The following is a 6,376-nucleotide window of genomic DNA, read 5'->3' as shown; positions in this document are numbered from 1 at the left end:
TGAGCCATTCCTCCCTGTCCATCTCTGCTCCTTGTCTGAGCTATTTACCAACAAGATTGAAAATGCTGGCAGCTTTTTCCTTTTGCATGTGAAAAAAAAAATTAGAATTTGGGAGAGGCAAAGTGTGGAATGTCAATGAAATATTTATTGCTTCTGCTAACAGGTTTTTCCTGCATCTGGGAATTAGGACTCTGGGTGGTTAAGGGAAGGAATCAGCATGTGGGGATCTGGTTCCTGCTGTTCCCAGGAAAGGTGATGCATTTGCAAGGTAAAAATGCTGTCCTGAAGCCTGCAGCTTTCTGTGAACTTCAGATATTTCAGTATTGAGGGTCTTCCTGTTACGCCTCTGGCATGGTAATGAAAAAAATAATCATAAGGAACTTTAAAAATCCGTGGAGTCTTAGAGGTTTTTCCAAAGGGTCTCAGCTCAACTCCCAACCTCTTTGTGCCTCCAGTTGCACTCCAAGAAGATCCAGGTGGATACTCTGGAATGAATTCAGTGCTCACACACTGCTACTCGGAGGTTTTAGTGAACGTGGTCACTAAAACGTGGTCATTTAGTGAATGAGGTCACTTTCATTTGCTGTTTGGAATTATTTGCTGATAATTTCTGCTCCCCTGCAGCCCAGTGCAGGCTGAGCCCCAGGTGAACCACAGCAGTTTTGGGGCAGCTGTGCCAGCAAACCCGGAGGCCACACACACAGAAATCAGGGGAGCATTGCCAGGCCTCTCCCTCCCTGCTCTCGGTGGGATTTCTCGGGCTGTTGGGTGGAGGTTTTGTGGCGTTTTCTGCCTCGGACACACGGTGGCGATGGAAATCACCTTTTCCTGCAGAGCTTCGGGCTTTGGGGTGCTCGCTAACCACACGTGTGTGTCCCCCGGCATGGAAAGATGAAATATTTCTGTTCAATCCCAAATAAACGCCGACGTTTCAATTGGCCGAGGCTCCAGAGAATCCAGAACGCTTTCTCATAAGCATCGGCATTATTTCAATTAAGATGTTTGTGTTTAAAACAAGAGCCAGTGGCGCCTCGAGGGCTGGTGTTTGGCTTTGAAAGGTGATCTGACCTTTCTCTCTGTTCCTTGGCTGCCAGGACACGCGTGGTGCCAGGCTGGCAGTGTCACCGACCCCTCACCCGGGCTGATCTGGGCTGTGTTTGCACTGGGGGTGTCACCACAGCCTGGTCAGGAGAGGTGGAACCAGCACTTGGCGTCACGGGAGGTAAAAACATTTCCCCTGTGTGTTAACTCAGGCTAAACTTCCTTTTTTTTTGAGAGAGCAGGGTGGCATGAGTTCCCAGTGCACATGCTTGGAAGTCATGGAATGAGAGTAAATAACTGTGGCCAGCTTTGGAGCAGGACAGGGAAAGGGTGTCAGGTGCATTTACCACCCCTCCTCCAAAGCACAACACGGTTATGATTCAAACATTTAAAAGAAACCCATTGCAAAGTGTGTCTGAACCCTGTGAAACAATTAAAACACGGATTATTCCTGCCCAGACTTGAATCCCAGGATTGTTATGTTGGAAGAGACCTGGATTGTTATGTGGAAAGGACCATATCCAGGCATGGGGAGCACAGCCCTGTCACCAGTTGAATTTCATGGAATCTCCTGAGCTGGAAGGGCCCCACAAGGATCAGCCTCACTGTCCCCCACCTGATCATTCCACGTGCCCTCAGCCTCTCCTCACGTGCCTTCCTCTCCAGACCCTCCACCATCTTCATAGCCCAAAAAGTAACAATTTTCTTATTTTATTTCCTTCCAAATCCAAATCCACGCTGGGTTTTTAAGGTTAATGTCTTTAACTCTTCTCTTTTCCACGTGTTCGTGCCTCTGTGTGCCCTTGACTGGAGGAGTTGCTGCAGGATTTCAGAGTGTGAAGCAATCCCTCCCCAGCAGTGTTTGGACAGCGTTTGGAGCTGGCTGGATGTGCTGGGCTGGGCAGGCAGAGTGCAGGTGCAGGTTTTAGCAGGCCTGGAGCTCTGGGAGCAGCAGCCAGGATGAACTCAGAGCCTGTTGTAATCTCTGGTTTGGTAAGTTCTGTATGTAGTTATTATCAGTGATTTGGGACCAGCCCCTCAGCAAGCCAAGCACTCCCCCTCACTCCTGCAGCACTTGGGATTTAGCACTGGGGAGGATTAACCAACACCAAACCCTTCTCTTCAGCTCCTCCATGAAATACTCACTCAGAGGAGGATTCTTTGTGTGGAAGCACATCTATAGCTATGCATTTATGTCTACAGAAATATAAATAACAGTGTCCATGCCCAAATTTTCCAGATTTAGTCCAATGGATGTGAGAATATGCTCTGTTCCCCCAATAATTTTATTAACTCCAAAGCCCCAGACTGGATTTTCTGGGTATTTCTTGCCTGCAGTGGGCACCCATCCCATGATGGGCAGTTTCCTGCAGTCTCACACCTGCTAACCACTGCCTTGGTGGAAATTATCTGTATTTGGATCCCACTTCTGTGCAGATCCTCAGGCACCTCCAGCAGCATCAGCCTGCACAGCTCACCAGATCCAGCAGCTTTAGCATCTAAACTCGTGCTACTCCTTCCATTTGAATTTCAGCAACCCTGTAACGGCACAGAGTTCAAATAAAACACAAAATGTGAGAAAAAAGAGAAGAGGAGGAGTTCTTTAAACCATTGTCCGTCGGCAGAACAAGCAGCTGAAGGTCAGAGCCATGCAGGAGAGGCGCTGGCAGTGCCTGGCCCTGCTTGGCCGTGTCCTCAGCACCTGTTATCAGCCCTGTCCCCCGTGCCTGTGCCAAGGCGGGGACAGGGCAGTGTCCCCGAGCCACGTGGGCCCTCGTGCGCAGGGACAGCCAGGGGACTGCTGCTCCCACACTCATGGGGGCACCTGGTCCTGTCCCTGCTGCAGGAGGGTCACGGCAGAGCACAGGGACAGCTTGGGGACTGCTGCTCCCACACTCATGGGGGCACCTGGTCCTGTCCCTGCTGCAGGAGGGTCACGGCAGAGCCCACGGCACAGGGCTGCTCCAGACCATGCCGCAGTCAGGACACTCCACACCTGCCCGGTCTCTGTTCCCGCACACCATCACCTGCACAGGAAAGCTCTTCCTCGTGTTCAGGTGGAGCTTTGTGTGCATCAGTCCCTGCCTGTTTTCCCTTGTGCTGTTGCTGGGCACCACCGAGAGGAACCTGCTCCAGCTTGGGCCCCACCATGGACACCGATGGGCACTGGCGAGGTCACTTTGGTCACCTCGTGTCGAGGCTGAGCAAGGCCAGCCCTCTCGGCCTTCCCTCCCAGGAACGATGCTCCCGCTGCCCCGGGGGTCCCAGGGGGCGCGGCTGCCCCGGCTGTTCCGGGGGTGCCGGTGTCCCAAGGATCCTGGGGGTCGCGGCTGTCCCGGGGGTCCCGGGGGTCGCGGCTGCCCCGGGGGTCGCGGCTGTCCCGGGGGTCGCGGCTTCGAGCCCAGGCGCGGCCCCGCCCGTCTCTCAGGCCACGGGCATCGCCCCACGGGCCCCGCCCCCGCGGCACCTCCCCATTGGTCACGCCCCCCGCCGCGGCCCGGGCGGCAGCCAATGGGAGCGCGCGGGGGGCGGGGCGCGCGGTGGGCGGGGCGCGCGGGGTCTGACCCGAGGTAACCCCGATCACACCACCGGGGGGCGGTGCGGGGGCGGGGCCCGGCCGGCGCGGGGCGGGCCCGGGGCGGGGCCGTGGCGGGGAGCGCCAGGCCGGGGGCCCGTGGCGCCTCCGCTGCACCGGCACCGTGAGGTGAGGGCGGGGCCGCGCCGGCGGGGGGGGGGCCGGGAGCGCGGGGGGCTCGCGGCACCGGCGGGCGGCGGCGCGCGGGGCTGGGCGGGGCCGGGCCGGGCCGGGCCGTGCCGCGGGAGATGGCCAGGCCATGCCGTGCCGGGCGGGCGGGACCTGGCCGGGCGCCGCGCCGGCGGGAGGCGGCCGGGCCATGCCATACCGTGCCGAGCTGTGCCGGCGGGAGATGGCGGCATGCCGGGCCGGGCCGGGCCGAGCCGAGCCGGGACGGGCGGGGGTCTCCCGGGCCGGAGCCGCCCCTGCCCGCCGCAGCAGCCGCCGCCCGGTTCCCGCCCGGTTCCCGCCCCGTTCCCTCCCGGTTCCCTCCCGGTTCCACGCGCTCCGGCCGGGCCGGGCCGCGCTGAGCCGGTGCCGTCGCTCGCGTGGCCTCTCCGGTCCCCCGCAGCCTGAAAGGAGCAGCACGTGGGCGGCGGAGAGTCCGGCACCGACGGGCCGGGGCCGGGCCGGGCCGGGCCGGGGCAGGGCTCGGGCATCCCTCCTCCGCCTCACCCTGCCGCTGTGCCTGGGCACTTTCGGGATCCTGGGGAACAGTCTGGGTCCGGTCCCGCCGAGGGGCTCAGAGCAGCCCTGAGATGCTCAGAACAGCCCTGAGATGCTCAGAACAGCCCTGAGATGCTCAGAACCAGTCAAGTTCTAAAAGCAGATTGGCAAACCAAATTGTTGTTCTTGCCCTTCCATTCTCCTAAATATTCTTGAAGAAGTTTAGAATGAGAAGAAGTCCTGTGTTTGAAAGTATCTGAAGCGTGAGTGGAGTCTGTTCCAGTTAAGCAGGCAGGAAATATTCAGCAAAGTGTTTAAGTGATGCCAAAATCTCTCCAAGACAGTGGGATTCAGACAGTCTCGAGTGTTTTAGCAAACTGGGATAGCTGTAAATACAGGCTCTTATTGTGGTCTCTGGAGGTTTGGGCTGGATAATGGGAAACAGCTCTTCCCCGGAGGGTGCTGGCACTGCCCAGGCTCCCCAAGGACGGCCCCGAGGCTGCCAGAGTTCCAGGGATGCCCAGGGTGGGATTTTGGGGTGTCTGAGCTGGCCTGGATGGTCCTGTGGGTCCCTCCCAGCTCAGGATGTTCCACAATTCTGTCATTCTACATCCACAGGTGGAAAGTTCTAGGTGGTTGTTTTTCCCTTAGTACCCAGCCTAGCCCTGCCCTGGCACAGCTCCAGCTGTTCCTTCGGGTCACAGGGAGCAGAATTTGGAGCTGCAGCCCCTGGTGAGTGTCCCCTCAGTCTGCTCCAGCTGGACAAACCCTCAGCTCCGCTCCTGAGGCCCCTCCAGACCCTTCCCCATGCCCTGTCCCTCCTCTGGGCACTCTCCATCACCTTTGGCTCTTTCTCTGCCCGGGGAGGTTGTGAGGAGCCCTCGGAGCACAGCTCTGGGGCCGTTGGGCTGTGTTTGGTTGTGTTTTGGGCCGGGGATGAGGCAATGCCCAATGATTAACCAGGAGGCAGGCTCAGGTGGGGCAGGCTCAGGTGGGGCTGTGTTAAAACAGCGTGGCCAGGGAGCCCCGGGCTGTTCAGAGCTGGGGACCCTCTGCTGCAGGGAGCTCCCTTCTCTCCCGAGCTGGAACTCCCCCCCCCAGCCCTGGTACAGGTGAGCACCCTGCTGATTTTTTACTCTGTTTTCATCTGGTTTTACCGTTTTTTTTTTTTTGCTCAGTTGTTTTCTGCGTTTCTCCAGGTGAGAGCACAAATCCATTTCGTCACTTTAAAGCGATTCGCGTTGATCAGCGATGCCACAGCTCTAATCAGGAGGCATTTGAACACAGCTAGTTTGATTAATTTGCTTTTCATATGCCACATCAATGTGGTAGGAGTGATACTGTGATTCTTTGCAAGAGCCCGCTGAAGTACTGATGTTCTCTTCACCTGTGGATTTGTCTTCAGAATGGGATAGTTAGAGAAAAACAGGGAACTTTAATTTCCACCTGTCGTTGCCCAAGTTTCATGCCTGGGTATATTTTTACAGAATTAAAAGTGATTTTAAGGCGAAGCTGTTATAAAACTTCTAAAGTCTGGTATTCTTACCAGTGCATTTCAGGGTCAGGCCGAAGATGTGAGTAATGGTAGCAGCAGAGCTGTGGAGGAGTGAAGTGGGGCTGGTTTTGCCTCGGGCACTTTCTGGGTTTGGGTTGCAGTTTTCCCTGCTGGTAGCACGGATCTGGGTGTGAGGTGCCTGGACAGCTGCTGGGAATGGAGCTGATTTCCCTGGAGCAGGGAGCTCAGCACGGCTGGGTCTGTGTGGATCCAGCTGTGCCTGAATGTGTTCCTGCATCTGGGCAGGCTCAGGGCTGTTCCCTGAGCTCTCACTGTTCATCCTCCCCCAAGCTGCAGCTTCCTCTCAGTCTCTGCAGGAGTTACCTGTTGGGCAGGCTGCTGGAAGGGGGTGCAGGGGCTGTGCACAGCTGAGGATCTGGATAATTTTGGGCTGTAGGGTCTGGTTCAGCATTATTGAAACAAACTCTACGTGTGCAGTGGTTTGTGACACACAGGTTTGTCTTGGTGCTCAGCTGAATTCCAGGTGCTTGTGTAAAAATGGAACTGGGGCAGTTGCATTTCAGAGAGCCAATACAATC

The sequence above is a fragment of the Molothrus aeneus genome, chromosome 20 (genome assembly GCF_037042795.1).
Source record: "Molothrus aeneus isolate 106 chromosome 20, BPBGC_Maene_1.0, whole genome shotgun sequence".
In the NCBI taxonomy this organism is placed as follows: Eukaryota; Metazoa; Chordata; class Aves; order Passeriformes; family Icteridae; genus Molothrus; species Molothrus aeneus.
The sequence above is the reverse complement of the archived record's forward strand: the minus strand, read 5'-3'. Positions refer to the sequence as shown.